Source organism: Boleophthalmus pectinirostris, unplaced genomic scaffold (genome assembly GCF_026225935.1).
Source record: "Boleophthalmus pectinirostris isolate CB_2022bp ecotype Guang Dong unplaced genomic scaffold, ASM2622593v1 HiC_scaffold_1, whole genome shotgun sequence".
NCBI classification, from domain to species: Eukaryota; Metazoa; Chordata; class Actinopteri; order Gobiiformes; family Gobiidae; genus Boleophthalmus; species Boleophthalmus pectinirostris.
The window spans coordinates 11,403,593-11,425,274 of NW_026570970.1; the positions used below are offsets into that span (position 1 = coordinate 11,403,593).

The window sequence follows — 21,682 nt, forward strand, 5'->3', positions numbered from 1 at the left end:
GCGTTGGTTACAAGTAATACAAATTTATTGTCAGAGGGAATGACTGTCAAAAATCAAAGATGCGCAGTGTGCCTTTACGCCCGCTAGATGGCGTGCGTAACTGGGTTAAAAAACAAATCCCAGCCCTCGGACTCTGCCCTGCTGTAGAGACTTTTGGCTGATGCTTAACATAACCCGAGTAACCCCAGTATGTTAAACAGGGGCAGGAGTTTGCCAAGACATTTCTTTCTTTTACAAGTCTCTTAAAATGTCGTTGGCACCACTGAGTTAGGGTTATACTGATATTATAAAGCACTTATTATGCAAAATGATCAGCGAAAGTGGATAATATTCTACTGTAGAACCAAAAGGAAGATAAATATTGACTTTAAAAATACAGTGGACCTGACCATAATCTCGAAATTGAGTTTGTGCGAGGAAGATGTGTTTGTTGGAGCGTTTTATAATGTCGCCCGTGAATTCATAATGTAGTCTCCGTGAAAGCTAGTTCCTGTAACGATGATACGAACGCATCCATGGCACTTCGTCGGTACAGCGGTGTGTGCGCGCTGCGGCTCGACCGTCCTTTGAACGCGTCCGATTGGCCAGCGCGAGTCACGTTGTCCGTGGAGCTGTCAGTCCGATGCTGCACCATTGTTCCCCTCAGCAGCGCTCGGCAGCCGGAAGGAGGGCTGCATCCGTGCTTCGTGTATGCGACAATTGTACCGGCTACTGCTGAAACCGCGACTCGCCGGGATTTGGGTTTTAGCGACAGCGCACGGACCGATCCTCAGCGTGGACAGCTGCGCGTAAATGCGTAAAGAAGAAGAAAGTCCTTAGAGAGAGGGGCGTTATTCACTGTGTGCAATATAGTAACGAAATGAGAGGTGAGTAAAACCAATCTTTTACATAATTCTGTTTAATTACATGTATGTCTTTTATAAAATACGATAACATAACGAGATGTTAGAGTGCCACGCATTCTGTAACGCTAACAATGGGACGATATGCGTGCTCCATTTGTCTGAACTCTTATGGGCCACTCTTACAAGTCCAACTATAGACTCATTAATATTAATTTACTGTGAAAATTTAATTACAGCAAATGAATTTAAGGTGTCGCATTATGTCACGTTACCATATGTCTTTACCAGCCTTTTAAAAAAGATACTACTTTTTAAATCCCTCTGTACCTTTGTCATTATAGAAAACACATGCTCAGGTTCAGTGTGCCTCTAGTCATTGTATTGCATTGTGACCAAATGGCTCTCCAACCTTAAGCCATGCACAATACCGGGACAGCGGCGAGTGGGGGGGGGACCCTGCTGAGAATCAAGCAAAGGAAGCAGAGTCTGCTCCCCCTGCTGCTTTTCCCCAGGGGGATACCACCACTACCCCCCTTCACTTCACTTCACCCCGGCCCACACCGCCTCCTCCTCCTCCTCCTCCTCCTCTCCCCGGCTATGAGAGGCAAAGAGAGGCTCACAAAGAGATTAAGATAAATCCCTGTCAATCACACAGGCGTCAATGTCAGAATGGTGAAGTTTACATCATGTTTACAGACAAAAATTTCAAAATACACTCGCAGTTCTACAAGCAGCGCAAGCCGTCTTTGTCAATACTGCTGTCTTGTGTGATCATTTTCTCCTCACTTTCTTATTCAAGCTTCAACGAGCCTATATTTTGCTAAATTGACTCTCGTGAGCTTTTAGTCACGCTATAACGCAAAAACATACCTGGAGTTGTGTTTTGTTTCATTGAGTAAACCTTAATTATTAGTCTATCGACATTTCCAAAGCTCAAAATGCTCTGTTGCAGTTTAGTTTTCAAATTAATTATTCATTTCACCTTTAGTTCAGTAGAGATTGGCAATTCCAGATCTGAAATCATCCAAATTATTCTAGTGAATGTCTATGGAGTTTAAAAACACAGTGGAGCAGAGAAGAGCCCGGCCTAATTAAGCAGGATTTGTGCGTTAAACATGCGTAAATGAAAAAAAACACAACTCCAGGTACGTTTATGGTGAGGAAACGACATTATAACATAGATCAGAAAATAGCCCTTTAATAAATCATCTCCTTTATTATTTCCACAGAACAGAAGTGGCGTGTTGCGGTTTTGTAATATTTCTCTCTAAAGGTAAGCCCCTCTTCATCTTGTTTACCCACAATGCCAGTCTTTTTTCACATTAACATATTGAGTTTGCGCCCGTGAGACATTCAAAGCGCACACAACTGTTGCCACATGTGCCACAAAGAGCCTCTGATAATGAGATATGATGTGATACAGAAGCAGACAAAGGTGTAGAGTCAATAGAAGACAGCTGGGTTACACTCACTGGAGCTACCTCGGATTGTTCAGTAGGACTTTGTATTTTAGGGTGTTAATACTAAATAAAATATGGAAACACTAATATGTAATGATACTAAATTTGGTGTTAAAGAATCCTTATTGTGAGCTGCTCTATAGATATATCACCAAGAGTATTTTTTAATTTGTTTTAGCTATATTTTGGTTCCTTATTTAGTGTAAGGAAACTTTTTACCATTAAAATAGATGTATTTCTTATTACTTTGCACAAATAGCAGTTTAACAATGAAATATTTGGTTCTTTAAAAACAGAAATATGTGTAATATATCAATTATAATAACTTGTATCCCCAAATCATGATAATATTGTATCGTGAACCGTGTATCATGATCAGTTTTTTCTTACACCCCTAGTTATTAGTCCAAACTATGGCCCGTGGGCCAAATGCGGCCCTCAGACATATTTTTCTTGGCCCTCAGGCTTCCAGGTGAATAAGCCCAAAATACCTTGCATCAATTAAAAATGAACTTTTTACTGCAAGTTTTTTGGAACATCTACCTTGATAAAGCTGCTGTTTAATATTTAGTGTGTGGTTTTAAGGATCTTAGCGTGAATAAAGTCTGATGGCTCATTTTAATGTGTTAAACATGCACATATTTCAATTATTCACTGTACTGAGCACCAGTCTGTGGCCCTCGATCTGTCCTCAGCTTCATCTGTGTTTAGATATATGGCCCTTGGTGAAAAAAGTTTGGACACCCCTGCTTTAGTCATTTAATCCTTTAACCGGTTGACATTGTATTAAATTGTATAAGTAACCAAAATCAATTTATTTAGATTTTAATGAATATATAATACATATTTTATATTAGACAGCAGCAGAAAGGAGAAGTTAGTGAGTGAGTTAGTGCAAGCCTGGAATTTTTGTATTATGCAAAAAGGCAGATTAAAAAGATTACATAGTTTAATCTCTCTTTATACAAATACATTGCACATACATTCCTAGTAGTTGTTTTTTTGCATAAATAGTTGCTTTTGCATGATCCCTCCTGCAGCTGTAGTCTTGTGGGTGCACTTTGGGTCAGATACTGCACTAATCAATCAGCGGGACAAGTCTTAAGTGGATCAAAAATTTCATTAGTCAACTACAGCCCTATTCACATTGTAAATAGTTGTATTGTATTTTGTTGTATAAATTTGTGTAATTTAGGTTGCATGTGAAAATCTTGAGATTTGTTACAAGCTGAAGGGTAAAAGAAACCGTTCTGCATGATCAAATAAGTGTGTTTATCACTCTTTGAGTTTGGTGTGCGCTGTGTGTTGTAGGTTATTGTTGTTTTTTATTATGAGCTCTGCGTCATATGAAACAGCTGAAGGAGACTTTGGAGAATAGTGCTTTTAAAAGTCTTGGGTGAAAAATAATGATCTGTTGATGCTGACTCTTTTAAAGCTTCATGGTGAGAGAACCTGCCCTGTGAGGCCTGTTCAGTGGAATCATGTTATTGCCACAGTTTTATATTTGGTATGAGGAAGTTTCCATAAATTTGTCAGTTTTGTACATTAAAAATACACTGCGTAACATGCATTCTCGTGGAGTGTCCGCCACCTGCTTGTCTCCATGGAAATGTTATTGCTTTGTCTAGAACAGAGGTTGGCGAACTGCAGCCGGTTGGTCAAATGCGCCCCTTTAATCTTTTTAATCTGGCCCTTGAGTGAACTTGAGTAAATTATAATAGTAAAAGTTGTAATGTTTTGAAATGATTTTCAATTGCAATTCATGCACATGTTTTCTACGTATCCCATGCTATGTTTTTCTCTTATGAGGTGGATTACCAAAACACTTTATCCATCTGCCCCAGGTCTGGCCCTTCCGTCAAATTTTGGAACCCTTTGTGGCCCACAAGTCAAAATGTTTGCCCACCGCTGGTCTAGAATGTTCCATAGTATAGATTAAACCTGTCTGTCAGGAGAGAGACAAGCAGGTTACAGCACTACTCTACATTACAGCTCAGATCTGTGGTGAGTCGCTCCTATTCACAGAAGCAATTATTGTATTTTTGAGCAATAGAAACACCCGTGATGAATAAGTGCTAGATGAGTATGTTTACATCACATTACATTACAATGTAGGACCTTTAAGTCTATAGAACACTAAAGTATTCAATTCTGTTTACAGATTAGGTAGTGGTTTTTTTGCCGCATAATCTAGTCAAAAGTTTCACATTTGATTACGTAGTCGTCACAGAAGATACTTCAGTTGCCTTGTTTGATTGTACTTACATATAGCCACACTTTTTAGACACAACAATTCTACTGTTTTATTTGATTTATTTTATTTGGTGAATGTTTAAGTCATTAAATTCTACATACATTATATTCAGTCTGATGCCCATAAAATAAAACATATTCAGTAGGACTTCACAATCAAATGAAACACTAAAGTCAATGAGCAAGTGTAGAAGTGTAGGCAGACCCCTTATCTCCAACGACAGCATGTTAATCTTAGCCAGGCTGGCTCCACCCAGTGCCTCCACTCAATTTAATTTCTCTCCAGCAACTAGGTCAGGAATTGGAATACACTAGACGGTTTGCAAGAAGTGTGGAAGTCCGGGAGTCCGAGTTCGGGCACCAGCCAATCAGCAAAGAGCCATACATTCTGCGATGGCAACGATTCCCGAGATCGAGGATTTAAAGCCGGAACAAAGAGAATGTTTGGTGAATTTTATCAAGGGGGAAGACGTTATTGCTCTTTTTCCTGCGGGATTTGGGAGAAGCTTAATATACCAGTTAGCCCTGTTAGTGGCTCATTACATACGTCACGACCAAATAGCAGCGATTGGCTAAATAAAAAATGTACCTGCCTACCACTGAGCGAACGAATCCTAATGCTGCGAGGTCAGACAGTTTCCCCAAAGTGAAACCGGCTGATGAATCAGGCTACGTTAATGGACCTTCATCTACAAAATTAACACAAAATTGACATTTTACTACATCATAATGGGAAAAAAATCAGCAATTATTCTAATGTCATAATGAGCTAAAACTACACGCTTGTTTTAGCTCATTGCAGCAACTGCTCTATTTCCCAGTTCAGTATGACCAGGGTTCAGACCATGACACTGCAGCCCTAGACAGAAACGCCCATGTGTACATATGACAACCGTTAACATTTACATTTTTAAATTAGAAATTACATGTTATCACCGTCTTGCACCTCCGCTTTTATTCCACATCCTTTTTCTCCCTTTGTTAAGAAAAAATGAGTCTTCGCCGCGCTCGCAATCACACAGACACTGCCATCTTTGTGATCGAGATCTGAAAGGTGAAGGGGGTGGGTGGTGTGTGTGTGTGTGCGCATGTATGTGTGTGTGCGTGTGTGTGTGTTTGGGTAGTGGGCCTCTCCTCCTCTCCTCATACCACTATATTTTCCCCTGCTCAATCCATCTGCTTCCTCAATTTATCAGCTCGGCATTCTCAGAGGAGCTGAATTTAATTAGTACATGTGGCTGGGAGTATGAGGACATTGAAACATTAAGTAGATGTATTTACTTGTGAAAAGCTCCACCATTAAGACTGCACTGATTTGAATAAGTGATCCAGGCATGCTGCTATTACATACTGTAGCGCAGATGGCTAACGCTGATAACAGAGAACGCCAGCTCCATAAAAGATTCACGGAGAAGGTGTTATGGTTTAATGGCGGTAAGCAGAGTCCCCGCAGGAGGCCAGTGTGGGTGACTTCTCCGAGAGGAAAAAGGTTCACGATCAATTTTAGATCCTTTTATGTGGAACAACAAGAGTTCACTGTTTGACGCCAGATCTGCTTTTATATTTATTGACAAAGGGTTAAGGGTTGCGGTGTTTGATGGTGTATCAGATCGGCCTTCGATTATGCATCTGGCAATTACTTTAAGCGAGAAAGCGCCCAGTGTTTATTCATTTGACCTATTGATTGACTTTATTTGTTGATTTAGTCTTATAATCTATAGTTTTTATCCTATAGGGGCTTTTATTGTAGAAACAAAATTGGCAGTGAGTTGGATTTAAAGGTGCACCTGCTTGTTTTTATGGATATGTCATTGCTCTGCCTTTAATGTTCCACAGTATGACATTAAATAGCTCTAACTCTGCCTTATATTTATTCAATTACAGGTTTTATAGCTCAAAAACACCTCAAAATACATGGATTTTGAGTGTGAAATCTTACATGTAACGTTGTCTGGTTTGGTTTCCATGAAGATTGAAAGGTGAACACTCCAGACAAAGCAATAATATCTCCCTGGAGAAAAGCATTTGTGGGTCTCTTCACCAGAAAGTTACACAATGCACCTTTAAGTAACAAGCAAAAAGAGATAGATTTTATTAAAGAAATTAATTAACATTTGCCCCGAGTGTTGCAATAGGTAATTATATTTCACAGGACAGCTATCAAAAAATGACCTTGCTAAGAGGAGAGACAGATCTACTGGGTATTTTTTTTGCTTTCTATTTATCGGAGAAGTAAGCTAAGGCAATAGATACCAGTCTGTCTGTAATAAATAATATTTGCATGGCCGAGGCTCTGAATATTTTGGACAGGTACTGAACATATGGCTGTTCACTATGTTTTGTCTTGCTCTCCATCTGCTAAAAAAGGCAATTAACAACAGTGAAACATGCAGCGGAGGAATACAGTGTAACGTCCCCCTCATCTGCCTGAGATGATTAAATCAGTATGTGGCTTTTTTGAAATAAGTTTGACTAAACGTTCAGTTTTTACTTGTTTAAAATGTAAAACTCTAGTCATAGCTATAGTTTATACCACTTGCACTTTGAACTTTGTAGTAGTGCCTTAATATTTTGGCAGATGTTATTGCTTTGCTTTACTGAATGTTCCCCAATATGGTATTAGACTTGTTTACATAAAAAACTCTTGCAGGTAAAAACTACAAAATATTTTATCAGAAGTTCCTTTTGTTTAGACGGTGACAGCGCTTTTGGGGCTTAGAAACGCAAAAATCTGAAACCACCCTCCACAGCTGAAAAGTTGAATACGTTCCTCCTTAGCGTTTCCACCTAGTGCCTCCGCTCAATTTAATTTCTTTACAGGGACTAGGTCAGGAATCAAAATACAATAGACGGTTTGCAAAAGCCCCTGAAGTGCAAGTTCAGGCACCAGCCAATCTGCGAAGAGCCATATATTCAGTGTTGTCAGCAATTCCCGAGATCGAGGATTTAAAGCCAGAATTTAAAGAGAATGTTTGGTGAAGTTTATCATGGGAAAAGACATTATTTCCCTTCTTCCTACAGGATCTGGGAAAAGCTTAATATACCAGTTATCCCCATTAGCAGTGCATTACAAAAGTGACTACCAAATAGCAACGATTGGTTAAATCAGAGGTGTCCAAACTTTTTTCACCAAGGGCCACATATCTCAAACTCAGACAAAGCAGAGGGCTGATCGAGGGCCATAGACTGGTGCTCAGTACAGTGAATAATTGAAATATGTGCATGTTTAACATGTTAGAATGAACCAGTCTTTATTCATGCTAAGATCTTTAAAACCGCACATTAAATATTAAATATAAGCTTTATCAAGGTAGATTAGTAAAAAAGTTAATATTTAATTGATGCAAGGTAATTTGGGCCAATTCACCTGGAAGCCTGAGGGCCAAGAAAAATTTGTCTGAGGGCCGCATTTGGCCCACGGGCCACAGTTTGGACATGCCTAGGTTAAAGGATAAAAAGTACCCACCTACAGTCAAGCGAACGAATTCTAACACTGCGAGATCAGACGACCGGCTGATGAATCAGGCTACGTCTACACTGCCCAAGACGCAAAACTGTGGTCAGATTTGCTCATGTTGCATACGCGTTTATGTCACATACATCACTACCGAGCGTCACCACCGAGCCGCCTGGCATGCATACACAATGGATCTCCACACACTTTTGCGTCACCATATGCACGCAGATTTCCTTCTGAAAACGCTCGTCTAAACATGGAATAAAAAGTGACTACGCGATGCCACTTTTGTGTCTTCTGTTCAGACCATCATCATATAAACGTAGCCTAAGTTCCAGACCACGTTCACAGTAAAAATATTTCTCAAGGTATTTTTGTGCAATAAAAACAACTTTAATTGAATGACTGCAAGATATTTAATTACGCACTGCTGAATATTCCAGACCCAGCAATAACATCATCACAGGGACGAACAAATGTCGGACCATCCCCATGAGTTACACAGTGCACCTTTAATCTTTGTATCTTGTTTATTTGGCGGTGTCATTATGTCGTCTGTAATTATTGAATTTTCGGTGTCTCATGGTGCACTTTGAGCATTTCGCGCATGTTTTTCTAATTTGTTTTAACTACAAATGTCTAATAAACTAACCCAACCTACTTTGTACTTCTGCTCAGAAAAGTGAATACCATTTTCTTGCATCACATAAAGCTTAAATCCCGAGCATATTTCTCATTAATACCCACTGTACACATTTTTAATTGATTCTTCTTGTTCCCAGCTCCAAATTAAAAACACAACATCAATCCTTTTTACAGTAGGAGTGTCGTGTGAACTCATATCAACCTTTTAGATTAGAGACTGGCTTTGTGCATCCCAGCGGGGTTCACGGTTCCAGTTTAGTAGCTTTTGATGTGAGTAGTTTTTGTTTTTTTCCTGGCCCTTTTCTAGCCGAGCTCTGGGTTTACACGGTCAGGACACGGCTCCCTTGGGATGTTGCCATGACACCTTTTTGGAATCTTTTGTCTGGCTCCAGCTAATTAAGAGTTGAGAAGAAAGACATATTTTCCTGTCTTAATGAGTTGTATTTATCAGAGCACAGCGTGTCATTACATTGATGCCTTTGTGACGCTACTGCAATTGTTAGCTTAAGTATTATGGCTTTATAATAACCTACTCCCTTTAAGAATGGACATCTGCGCTCAAAAACAAAATGGGATTCTTCTGCGCTATTGTGTGTATAAAAGCTCAAATCAAAGGGCCCATATTACGCGATTTTCTGATCTCTCTTTTCTCATCACAAACAGACCTGGAGCTGAGTTTTGTTTCATTCACACATGTTTAACACACATGCTCTGCAAATTTAGGCTCGTCTCTCAAACTGAAAACACACTGTTCCACCTTGTGATGTCATGTGTTAATACAGGAAGTGCTTCACTCTGTTTTTAAACTCCGTAGCTTTTTGCTAGACCAGTTTGGAAAATTTCAGTCCTGTAATTATTCATCTCTACTGAAGTAAATGTAAACAGTAGATGTTAAAGGGACAGTCCGAAATTTTGGACATAGGGCCCCATTTCCTAGTGAGCCAGAGTGTTGGAGACGTGTGGAGACACTTTTTTAAATATTCCAACCAATCCTTGTATTTGCAGAAAACAGTCTTACCCACTCCACAAAACACCCGAAGCAAATCTGTTATTACACCAGACTGTCGATGTGAATGTCTGTGTTGATAGAATAATTTTAGAAGTAAAACCAACCTTGCATTTGAAGGATTTATGTGTGAGCAGCAGCAGTGAATTGTACTTCCTGATAGAAAGTTTGGCAGTGGTGGACTGATATCACCGAGCACCTATGTTAAAGGCAAAGTAAATTTTTGTTTCTGCTGAGAAAATAGTCCCTCAACATGTGACGATTCCTGCGATGCAAGGTTAGTTTTATTTCCAACATTATTCTATCAACACAAACATTCACATGGACAGTTTGACGTAATAATAGATTTGCTTCGGGTGTTTTGTGGAGTGGGTAAGACTGTTTTTAGTGTCAGGATAACTATGGCCATTGACATGCACTAGTCTAGCACCAGCGACCTCTGCAAATACAAGGACTGGATGGAATATTTAAAAAAGTGTCTCCACACGTCTCCAACACTCTGGCTCACTAGGAAATGAGGTCCTATGTCCAAAATTCTGGACTGTCCCTTTAAGATGAAAACTACCAATACATGACATGACAAGGTGGAACAGAGAATGACAAATATCAAAAAAAGTAAATTAAAAACTTTGTACCAGATTATTTCTAATAGTGACTAGACCCAAGAACTCACTGAATTACAACAACAAAAAACTACAATTTAATAATAATAATTTTATTTTAAGTTCACCTGTATTAAACATGATTGGCCTGTCTGAAACCCACCAATATAATGTTAACGTTGCACTATGTAACTTTTTAGTTGGGGGTCCGTCACTTTATTGTTTCTATGGATATGTCATTGCTCTGCTTAGAATGTTCCACAGTAAGACATTAAGACATTATAGCTCTACGGTACATTTATTCAATTACAGGTGGTTTTATTGATTGTATCTTGAAAAACAGACCTTCTGACTGTGAGTGGGGTCGCCTCTCCACAGATCTGACCAGTAACTTAGAAAGGTTTAATTCCATGCTGTAAAACATTTCAGGAAAAGCAATAACGTCTCCAAAAACGAACCCTCCACCACAAAAGTTGCACAATGCACCTTTAATGTACCACAGCGCTATAAAACACTAGTTATTTGTTATTTGTTTGGAAGTAAATCACACTTATTTTTTATATTTTGTCTTTTATGCTCGAGACCGGTTGTATTTTATCCCCGTGTTGTTTTACTGCTACTGAGAGATGCAAATGAGCTGCCGTTCTCAGGCTGAGGTGTAACAGTAAATCTCCTCTCTCATATACATACATATAACCATGATGGAGGTGAAAATGAAGATCACATCACCTGCCGTATCACACACGCTAAGTCTTGATTAAATTGGAAAAAAAAAAAAAAAAACGTCTTTACCGAGCTCATTATTTGTCTCATAGCAGTGGATCTTTTTTCCTCGATGTCATTTTCTTAGGTGTACACAATTGTGGTGTGCAAAAATATCAATATATTATGATACTGAATTCAATATCGTGTTTTGCTGTACTGGGTATTTTTTGTTATCTTTGAGTGATGGAAGAAATACTCTATTTTGTTACTTAAGTAAAAATACAGATACCAGAGCAAAAAATTTAATAAATATTCAAGTTAAAGTATGAGCATCAAATGGAAAAATCTACTTAAGTAAATTATTAAAGTATTAAAGTAGCTGTGTAAACTACTTGTACTGAAAGAGTTAAATAGCTAAAATGATTTCCTTGTTTTTTTTCATAGCTGTTTTTAATTGTATTTTTTTATGTGTTAAAAGTAGGCAAGGCAAGTTTATTTGTATAGCACAATCCGTACACAAAGTAATTCAAAGTGCTTTACAGAATAAGAAAAGCATTAAAATCACAATAAATACAACTCAAAACATAAATAATTATCATAAAAGTAAAGATTAAAATAAAAAAAATTAAAAAGCGATTACATAAATTACATGAATTAAAGAGAAGAGTAATACACCCTCAGCTTTTTTCAGCAGGTCTCAAACAATAATAAAAAAATAACAACTAAAATTTAGTGGAGTATAAAGTACAGATACTTGCCCTCAAATATAGTGAAGTAAAAAAAGTATCCACCTGAAATTGTACTTAAGTAAAGCACAGATACCTACTTTTTTTTTTTTTTTTACTTAAATACAGTACTATATTACTTTTAATTTATTACATTTGACCACAGTTTTTTTTGTGACTGCGCTACAATTTTGTTGTGTTTGTGTTTTGAGGATTAAAATTGGTGTATTGTACTTTGCATAAGTGGTCATTTAACAGAGAAATATTGTATTGTATTGTATAAATGTATTTAGATTTTTAAAAACAGCAGTCTATTCATTATCACATGTATTGCTGACTCATTATATCTTATCGTGAGTCATGTTTTAAGTATTGTTTTGTGAGTGACCCTGCGATTCCCAGCGTTAGTGTACACAATTCCTACCGCTCCAACCATATCAATTAATTTCCATTGGAAGACTATTGCTTTCTTATAACCGCAGACGTACTCAGAGTTGGCCTACTTTACGGAATTTCTCGGATAACTGTTGCGAGCATTTTGCATATGAAAACACTCTGAGATCTTAACACGGTACTCTCTATATATAAATGATAAGGCTTGTCTGCTGAATGTGAACCCCAACCCACAGCTTCCCAGCCTGCGTGTGAGATAAAAGCAGCCCCCGTCTGTATGAAACGCCTTGGCAGCTCTGTTTCTCCCCGCGAACCTGCTTTTGCGAACTTTCAGGTAGCATGGGAAAATATAGCCATAAATAAAATATAACATTGTGAATAATTTAGGTAACCGTTGTGATTGACACGGAGCCCGGAGTACCTGATTATGCCCCTGCTCTGTGTGACTTGAATCAAAACATTAGTCTGAAGGAGGACTTTGTCGGCTATAGGCTGGGTTTGATCGCTAGTCTTTTTAACAAAGCTCTTAAGGCGGTAAATTAGCACGCCTTAAGGATCCCACTTCATCTTGATAAAGAGCTTTCACCTGAACAGCTGGGGTACTACTACAAGCTCTAAAAACAAAGCTATCAGGTTCTGAGAGTGTATTTAAACAAGTGAGTGGAATACAATACGTTTTTTTTGGTTTTTTTTGCAGTAGAGTGTGACAATTTCAGTAATGTCTGGACTTGTGGGATTATGAACCATATCTGATAAACACACACAAATGGGTAAATATTAATACACAGAGGTTTTCATTATAATTTATGAATTTAAAGGTGTACTATGTAACTTTTTGGTTGGGGTACATTACCTGCTTGTTTCTATGTCTATATCATTGCTCTGCCTGTCCCACAGTATTACAAGGGCTGGGTATCATTAAGAAGCTGCTGATACGATACATACCTCGATACATAGGCCATGGTATAATACATACCTCGATACATAAGCCATGATACGATACATATCTCGATACATAGGCCATGGTGCGATACATATCTCGATACATAGGCCAAAGTACGATACATACCTCGATACATAGGCCATGGTACGATACATACCTCGATACATAGGCCATGGTATGATACATACCTCGATACATAGGCCATGATACGATACATATCTCGATACATAGGCCATGGTGCGATACATATCTCGATACATAGGCCAAAGTACGATACATACCTCGATACATAGGCCATGGTACGATACATACCTCGATACATAGGCCATGGTATGATACATACCTCGATACATAGGCCATGATACGATACATATCTCGATACATAGGCCATGGTGCGATACATATCTCGATACATAGGCCAAAGTACGATACATACCTCGATACATAGGCCATGGTATGATACATACCTCGATACATAGGCCATGGTACATGATACATACCTCGATACATAGGCCATATGATACATACCTCGATACATAGGCCATGGTACGATACATACCTCGATACATAGGCCATGGTATGATACATACCTCGATACATAGGCCATGGCATGATACATACCTCGATACATAAGCCACGGTACGATACATATGTCGATACACAGGCCATGATACAATACATATGTCGATACAGTGAGCTTTTGAGTCAGCATTATTTATTTTAAATCGATTTGATACGATTCAATAAAAATTAAGGCTAAGTCTTTGTTAAACCACTTCTTGCATAAAGTTCATATGAAACACAAACATTTTAATCCTCAAAACTGTGAATAGTCAAGTCATTTTATTTATATACTACATTTAAAAACAACCATAACAAGTTGCATTAAAGTGCTTTACATCATGAAACACAACATCGTGAAACAATAACACAAATATAAAATGTATAAAATATTACATAAAAGAGTGACTTGATACACAAAGACAATAGTCTAAAATAGAGCTCATGGGCTGTATATAAATATGTCAGATGTGTTGCATAAATTTCCTTCAAAACTGTAGCGCTGTAACAAAATAATTTAGTAAAATATACCAAAAAATACTTATGGCGATATATCGATACAGCAGCTCATGATATTGATACTGTACCATCACATTACGATATGATATATTGATTTTTGATATTTGTGGACACCCCTAAGTATGACATTAAACAGTGCTACCTTACATTTATTCAATTACAGGCGGTTTAATAGGTCAAAAATGTCTAGAAATACAGGAATTCTGAGTGTGAGCGGGGTCTGGTCTGGTTTTGATGAGGTGATAAACAGCATTATAACATGTTTTAAACCTCACAGGAGTCATTTTTGTGTAATATAGGGCCTTTAAGACAACCTATTATAATAATGACAGATTGAGCATTGTCAGATCTTATGTCCCCATATGTTAAGGCATTAAACAATTGCATCTCCCTATAGGATTACATACCAACTACTCAAGGACATCCAGACTGTGTTTTTTAATTAATTTATGTTTTCTTTGCCAAACCAACAGTGTAGTAAAAGGAGCATTTTCTTATTTTCCTCATTTTTTATTTGATGTTTTTGTAAATAATGGTCATACAATAGCACTGACCAGCAGATGACAGGCAGAAATTACACGGACACTTAAAACTCACTTAAAAATAAACGCAGACCGTGTGCTGTGTTTAGCTCACGGGCCTTGCGTTTGACATGTGCCTAATCAGGACGTATGCTTCCTCTATTGTTCTGTGAAGAGGAGGAGCAGATCAATGTTTCCAGCCCCGGTCTACAGCACCAGGAGAGGAAGGAGGCACAGGCAGACTGGGGCTCTCCTCCCTCTGTGTGCTGAGTGCAAAGCTACTGTATTGTGGCACTGTATTGTATAAAGTCGGGGTGTACACTGTAACAAATGTAGTATCACGATATGCCTGTCACGATTTAATATACTCCAATATATCCTGATATGACAACAAAGGACGGTTTATTGTGATTTATCAATAATTATATGTCACATAATGGTCCAGGACACCTTTATGAGAACAAAATTGGACAAAATGCATTTAATTAAATTTTTTAATCATGAGTTAACGGAACTTATCGCTTTAAAAAATCGTTTCAAATACATTTTGGATTGAAATATTGCGATATATCACTACAGCAATTTTTTTTTACACCCCTGATATAAAGACATAAGTTAAAACAGATAATACTCCCTACAACTGTACAACAACTCACCCTTATGTAACAGATAATACTCCCTACAACGGTACAACAACTCAGCCTTATGTAACGGATAATACTCCCTACAACTGTACAACAACTCACCCTTATGCAACACATAATACTCCCTACAACTGTACAACAACTCACCCTTATGTAACAGATAACCCTATGTCTTGTCAATTATTATATTATCTTTGTACTTTCTCCTTACGGCCTCTTGAGATATATTCTCATTACTTTATTTCAATGTATTATTTTTACTTGCGCATTTACATTTATATAATTATGCCTTATATGTCACTAGTGTTTAAGATGAGACACAAGATTGCTTTTATATTTTTGTTGTAGTAGTAGACCTTCTTTTGGGAATCGCGGATTAATCCCCAAGAGATGTCATTTATCAGCCCTTTACTCGATTTGTCCAGTCAAGATTTAAACTAAATGAAAAAAAAAAAAATCTCACAAGGTAATTTTCTTCATGTGTGCACAGTCTTGTAGCCTGATTCATCAGCCGGTTTCACTTCGTAGAAACCGTCTGACCTCGCAGCATTAGGATTCGTTTGCTCAATGGTAGTCGGGTACTTTTTTCATTTAACCAATCGCTGCTATTTGGTCGTGACGTATGTAATGAAATGTAATGTAATAAGCTTTTCCCAAATCCCGTAGGAAGAAGGGCAATGACGTCTTTCCCCTTGATAAAATTCACCAAACACTCTCTTTGTTAAATCCTCGATCTCGGGAGTTGTTGCCAACACAGAATGTATGGCTTTTCGCTGATTGGCTGGTGCCCAAACTCACACTTCTGGGTTTTTTGCGAATGGTATAGTGTATTCCGATTCCTGACCTAGTTGCTGAGAGAAAAGAAATTGAGCAGAGGCACTAGGTGGCACCTAGCCTGATTCACCAGCCAGTTTCACTAAGTAGAAATCGTCTGACCTCGCAGTGTTAGAATTTGTTCGCTCGTCACGTATGTAATGCGTCGCTAATGAGGCTAACTGGTATATTAAGCTTTTCCCAAATCCCGTAGGAAAAAGGGCAATAACGTCTTTCTCCTTGATAAAATTCACCAAACATTCTCTTTGTTCCAGATTTAAATCCTTGATCTCGGAAATCATTGCCAACACAGAATGTATGGCTCTCCACTGATTGGCTCGTACCCGAACTCACACTTCCGGGGTTTTTGCGAATGGTCTAGTGTATCCTGATTCCTGACCTAGTCACTGGAGAGAAATGAAATTGGAGATCAAGATCTTGAGGGCCCATTCAATTCTATAGCTCAAATCCTATTATATTACAACACCCCACAGATATTATAAGAGATTATAAGTTTAGTGGATTTTATCAGGGATGGATGGAGGATTATTTAGAATTCAGTAAAATACATTTGGCTTTTAAAAACATTTCTATACAAAGAGTAAACTGTAAGCCTAAGATCACTGTTTAAAATCATGCTTAGATGGAAAAATTTTAGTAAATGATTAGTTAATGGTTAATAAACATTTACAGATGATTTGTAGGTATGCATCATTATAAAGTGTTACCAAAAAAAATGACTAAAGCAACAGCAGAAGCATCAGGCATGGTCAGACTGCGGCTTTTCCTCCGTGTGCTGAGTGCAGAGCAGCCCCAGCCCTCCCCCCTCCCCTAAACAGCCCCAATCTCCCCTCCTATCCCCCCCTCCCCCTCCTCCACACCACCTCCTCCTCCTCCCCTCCTTCTCATCCGTCTGCAGCCTCGGGGCCAGTGTGAGTTAACATAGTGTACAGAGCCCATGTGAGCGCCTCGTTTGCATAAATCTGTAGATGTCGCTACATGGCCTTAACTGGATTCCTTTGTGTTTAATTGTGCCAGATTTTTTTTTTTTTTTTTTTTTTTCACCATGTGCATATGTGTGGTTCAGACAAAGCTGCAAGAGAGTGAGGATACAATGGATGCTGTTTTCAGATTTGGTGGGGAAATGCTGTCATCATTGAACAGGAGGGATTCATGATGGTTTGATATTGGTACGGAAACAACATATCGCAAAGGGCCAATGAAACAAATTTAAGTTGGTGCGATTATCAAATTTAGATAATAGAAAGTCCTCTACAAAGAACAAATTATCTTACCTTTGCATACACAAATCAAACAATTGTTTAGACCTCTGCAAATGTTCTTAAATACATAGGTCACGATAATAATTATATCAACTTACAACAGGTGGAACAATCATTTTCGGGATCAGTATTTATCATGTGCGCATTTTCTTTGCCCCAGTGAGGAATTTGTTTAGTATTTTTTCTGCAATATTATAAAATTTGAGCTGATAAAGGTTGAATTATGAACTAAAATTATAAGATAATTACTCAAGTCTTGCAATCTGATGTGTATTTATTCATGGCTGTGACACTAAAAGTCTTTGTTAAACCATTTCTTGTGTAAAGTTCACATGAAACACGCTCATTTTAATCATCAAAACAGTGAATATGTCAAATGTGTCGCATAAATTTCCTTCAGAACTGTAAAAATAATTTAGGAAAATATACCAAAAATACACTTGGCGATATATCGATACTGCAACCCACGATATCGGTACTGTACCATCACATGAAACAATACGATATATCGATATTTTGATGACTTTAAACAGTGCTACCTTACGTTTATTCAGTTACACGTGGTTTAATAGTTAATTCCTAGAAAAACAGGCATCATGAGTGTGAGCGGGGTTGCCTCTCCACAGATCTGATCTGTTTTTGATGAGGTGATGAACAGCATTATAACATTTGAGCTGATAAAGATAAAGGTAGAATTATGAACAAAGTTTCTAAACTAATTACTCAAGTCTTGCAATCTTGATGTGTATTTAATAGGGATGTAACAATAACCGAAATACCATGATATAGTATTGGACCATCAAAATATATCGAATTACAAGTCTCTTTGTTTAAATTAAGAGTTATGATGCAGCAACAGCTACAAAAAGACAGAGGAAACTACATAGACCATGATCCTTTGCTCCATTTCAATGTAGATTACATGAAGCAATAACAATCTAATATTTCTGCTGAGTTCTCTTGATTCCTGCTGCACGAGCCCTGGTCTGTGATTGGTGGGGCAAGTCGATGCCCACCTCACCTGCAGCCACCTCCCCCTATTTAAGGAGATTGCCAGCACCTGTTCGGGGCTGCTGGCCTTGGTTGCCAGTCTGCCATTTGTTTCGTGTGTGTGTTGTTTAGTTTAGTTCTGTTTTGTGCCTTTTTTGATTTGGTCACTCGATTCTGTTTGTGGGTTTATGTGGTTTAATTTGGGCAACTTGTGTTTTAGTTTAGTGTGTGTCCATAAGTTTTACCACTCGTTTTTTGTAAGCCTGCGTGACCCCTTTTCTGGCACAAAACTCTGTTTATTCTGTTGTTCTGTTTCTTAGTTTAGGTTGTTTTCTGTATATTTTTAGTCTTTTGTTAATTTACCTTTACATTCCTATTAATTAAACATTATTTAATTTATTCCATTTTACATCTTGGTTTTATTTTTTGTTACTTCCCTTATTTTTTGTTACTTCCCTCACCCCAAAGGTTGTAACACAATTCTAAGCACTTTTAAATCTTTGGATTAAGTCTTGTCAAGGCATTTTAAGAGGAAAAAGTTGCATAATTAACAGTTTTGTTAGACTCCACAAAATATTGCAATAAATATTGTACCATGATGATATCGTATTGTGAGATTTGGATATCGTTACACCCCAAGTATTTAATGCAGTTTGACAATATTCTAAATTTAAAGTACTTTTTGTGAATAATTCTGCTTTACGGTTTGATTTCAATATTATCGCTTATCGTCTATACGTACTTCAGCACTATATCACACACTTGTTATTGTGACAGGCCTACATATGGGATTCTCAGTTGATCTCTGCTTTTTAAACATATATTGCAAATCTAGAAAAATCTGCCTCTTTTTTTTTTCTTTCAAAAGTGTGCAGTCCTCGCTCGTGAACACACACTCAAACTGATTAAATATTTACGTCTCTTTTGATTCTGTTGCTATGTTGCAGACAATTAGACACATATGTTCACTGCGTTGTATTCTTATATATTTATGTTGTGTGTTTTGGGGGTCAGTATTTATCAATATTTATCATTTGCTTAGTATTTTTTCTGCAGTATTATAACATTTGAGCTGATGAAAGTGGAATTATAAACAAAAATTATAAGCTAATTACTCAAGTCTTGGAATCTGATATGTATTATATTGTCAAAGTTCTCACAATAATGTCTTGGACCATCACAGTATATCAAATTACAAGTCTCTTTGCTTAAATTAAGAGTTATGGTGCAGCAATAGCTACAAAAAGACAGAGGGAACTACATAGACCATGATCCTTTGCTCCATTTCAGTGTAGACTATGAAGAAATAACAGTTCTAAGCACTTTTAAGTCTTAGTTCTTTGGATTTAGTCTTGTCAAGGCATTTTAAGAGGAAAAAGTATAATTAACAGTTTTCTTAGCCTCCACAAAATATTGTTACACCCCTAGTATTTAATGCAGTTTGACAATATTTTAAATTTAAAGTACTTTTTGTGTATAATTCTACTTTATGGTTTGGTTTCAATATTATCGCTTATTGTCTATAGGTACTTCAGCAATATATCACTTTTTAATTAGATTTTTAGTTGATCTCTCGTTTTTAAACACATATTGCAACTCTAGAGTCACAATTGCAATAATGGAAAAACCAACCTTTTTTTTTTTTTTTCTTTCAAAAGTGTACAGTCCCAGCTCATGAACACACACTCAAACTGATTAAATATTTACATCTCTTTTATTCTGTTGCCATGTTGCAGACAATTAGACACATATGTTCACTGCGTTGTATTCTTATATATTTATGTTGTGTGTTATTATTTGTACCTCTTATAATCGCTACATCTGTTTGGCATTCATATAATGTTGGAGGTTGAGAAATTGTAGTTCCGATCATTTTAAATAGAACGTGATTTATGTCCCTAGAGATTAAGATATATTCACTTGTGTACATTGTGCGTTGCTAACAAATTGAGTCTGCGTTTCCCTTATATCTGTAGAAATATACTGCACATGAGGTTAACAAGTGTAATTGAGTTTGTGAGAAATTTTATTCATTTTTTTCAGTTTGATGGAGAATGACAGAGACCGGCTGTATACTGTGTGCATTGGATTGACAAATGTTGCTGTGTTTCTTTTCTGCAGATGGTTGTAAACAAAAGGTGACCCCATAAATTGCTTTCTGTAAATGTCTCACATGAACTTAGATAGAATCCTTTGTGGTTTCATGCATGGATTTCAGATGACTGGATTTGATGAAAAACTAAAACAAAGTATATATTGTATAATCTATGACACCCATGGATCATTATGTTAAAATATGGACATTTTAAATCGCAATAAAACTAAAAGGACTTAACAAAAAAAAAAAAAACATGTCCTCATGACTTCTGTGTTAGAAAACTGCGTTCCCCAGTGGGAGCAGACATCATCATAACAAAGAGCCATGTAGCTGTAGATCACACAAGCAAGTAGCTGATTTTATTTTTTTTTTTCATTCATACCAGAATGACTACACGATACTGCATCATCGATTAAGAAAATATAATAGATCTTTTTCACAATGGCTGGAAGTGCCGCGATGTAGGGTAAACGTCATGTACATCAATGGTTTTCTATGGCAAAATATGTGTGGAAATGTTTCAAAATTGTATAAATCTGCCCAATCACCAAATCGTCATCCAACAAAGTCGACAAAGGACAAATTCTGTCCATGAAGAATTTATCCACAACTATCAAGGTAAGAAAGACGAAAACCTAAAGGCGAACAACGATGAGCATTAGTGAACTACTCCTGAGTAAAACTAATATTATTGTCATGAATAAAACATAAGTAATAAGTTAATATAAGTATAAGTCATTAACTTGATTCTACAGTTTAATTAAAAATTGATTTCATGATGTAGATATTAATACAGAGAGATTTGTGCAGTTCGAATGCTATAGATGTTCGCAGATTACATGTCTAGCATTTAAACTGCACAAATCTCTGTCTATGTTAATATCTACATCACGAAATTGATTTTTAATTTTAATTGTAGAATCAGTCCGAGTTAACAAGTTATGTTTTATTCATGACCATAACGTTGGTTTTGTTCAGGAGTAGTTCACTAATGCATCGTCGTTATTCGCCTTTAAGTCTTTCTTACATTGACAGTTGTGGATAAAGTCTTCATGGATAGAATATTTCCTTTGTCGACCTTGTTGGATGAAGATTTGGTGATGGGGCAGATTTATGAAACTGGTGGAAAATATGCAAGACATTTCCACAGATATTTTGCCATAGTAAGTGACGTTTACCCTACATCACAGCACTTCTGGCAGTTGTGAAAAAGGTCTAT

General features: G+C 37.3%; 1 protein-coding gene across 1 annotated transcript in view; it reads left to right on the plus strand.

The window, feature by feature from the left end:
• The first annotated feature begins 662 nt into the window (after positions 1 to 662).
• The window catches only part of csrnp3 (cysteine-serine-rich nuclear protein 3), an 80,007-nt gene continuing 58,987 nt past the window's right edge, over positions 663 to 21,682 (plus strand). Inside the window, exons 1-2 of the mRNA XM_055151863.1 lie at positions 663 to 866; positions 2,075 to 2,118. The gene's annotated coding sequence lies outside the window, so the exon portion shown is untranslated. The remainder of the gene's footprint in view (positions 867 to 2,074; positions 2,119 to 21,682) is intronic.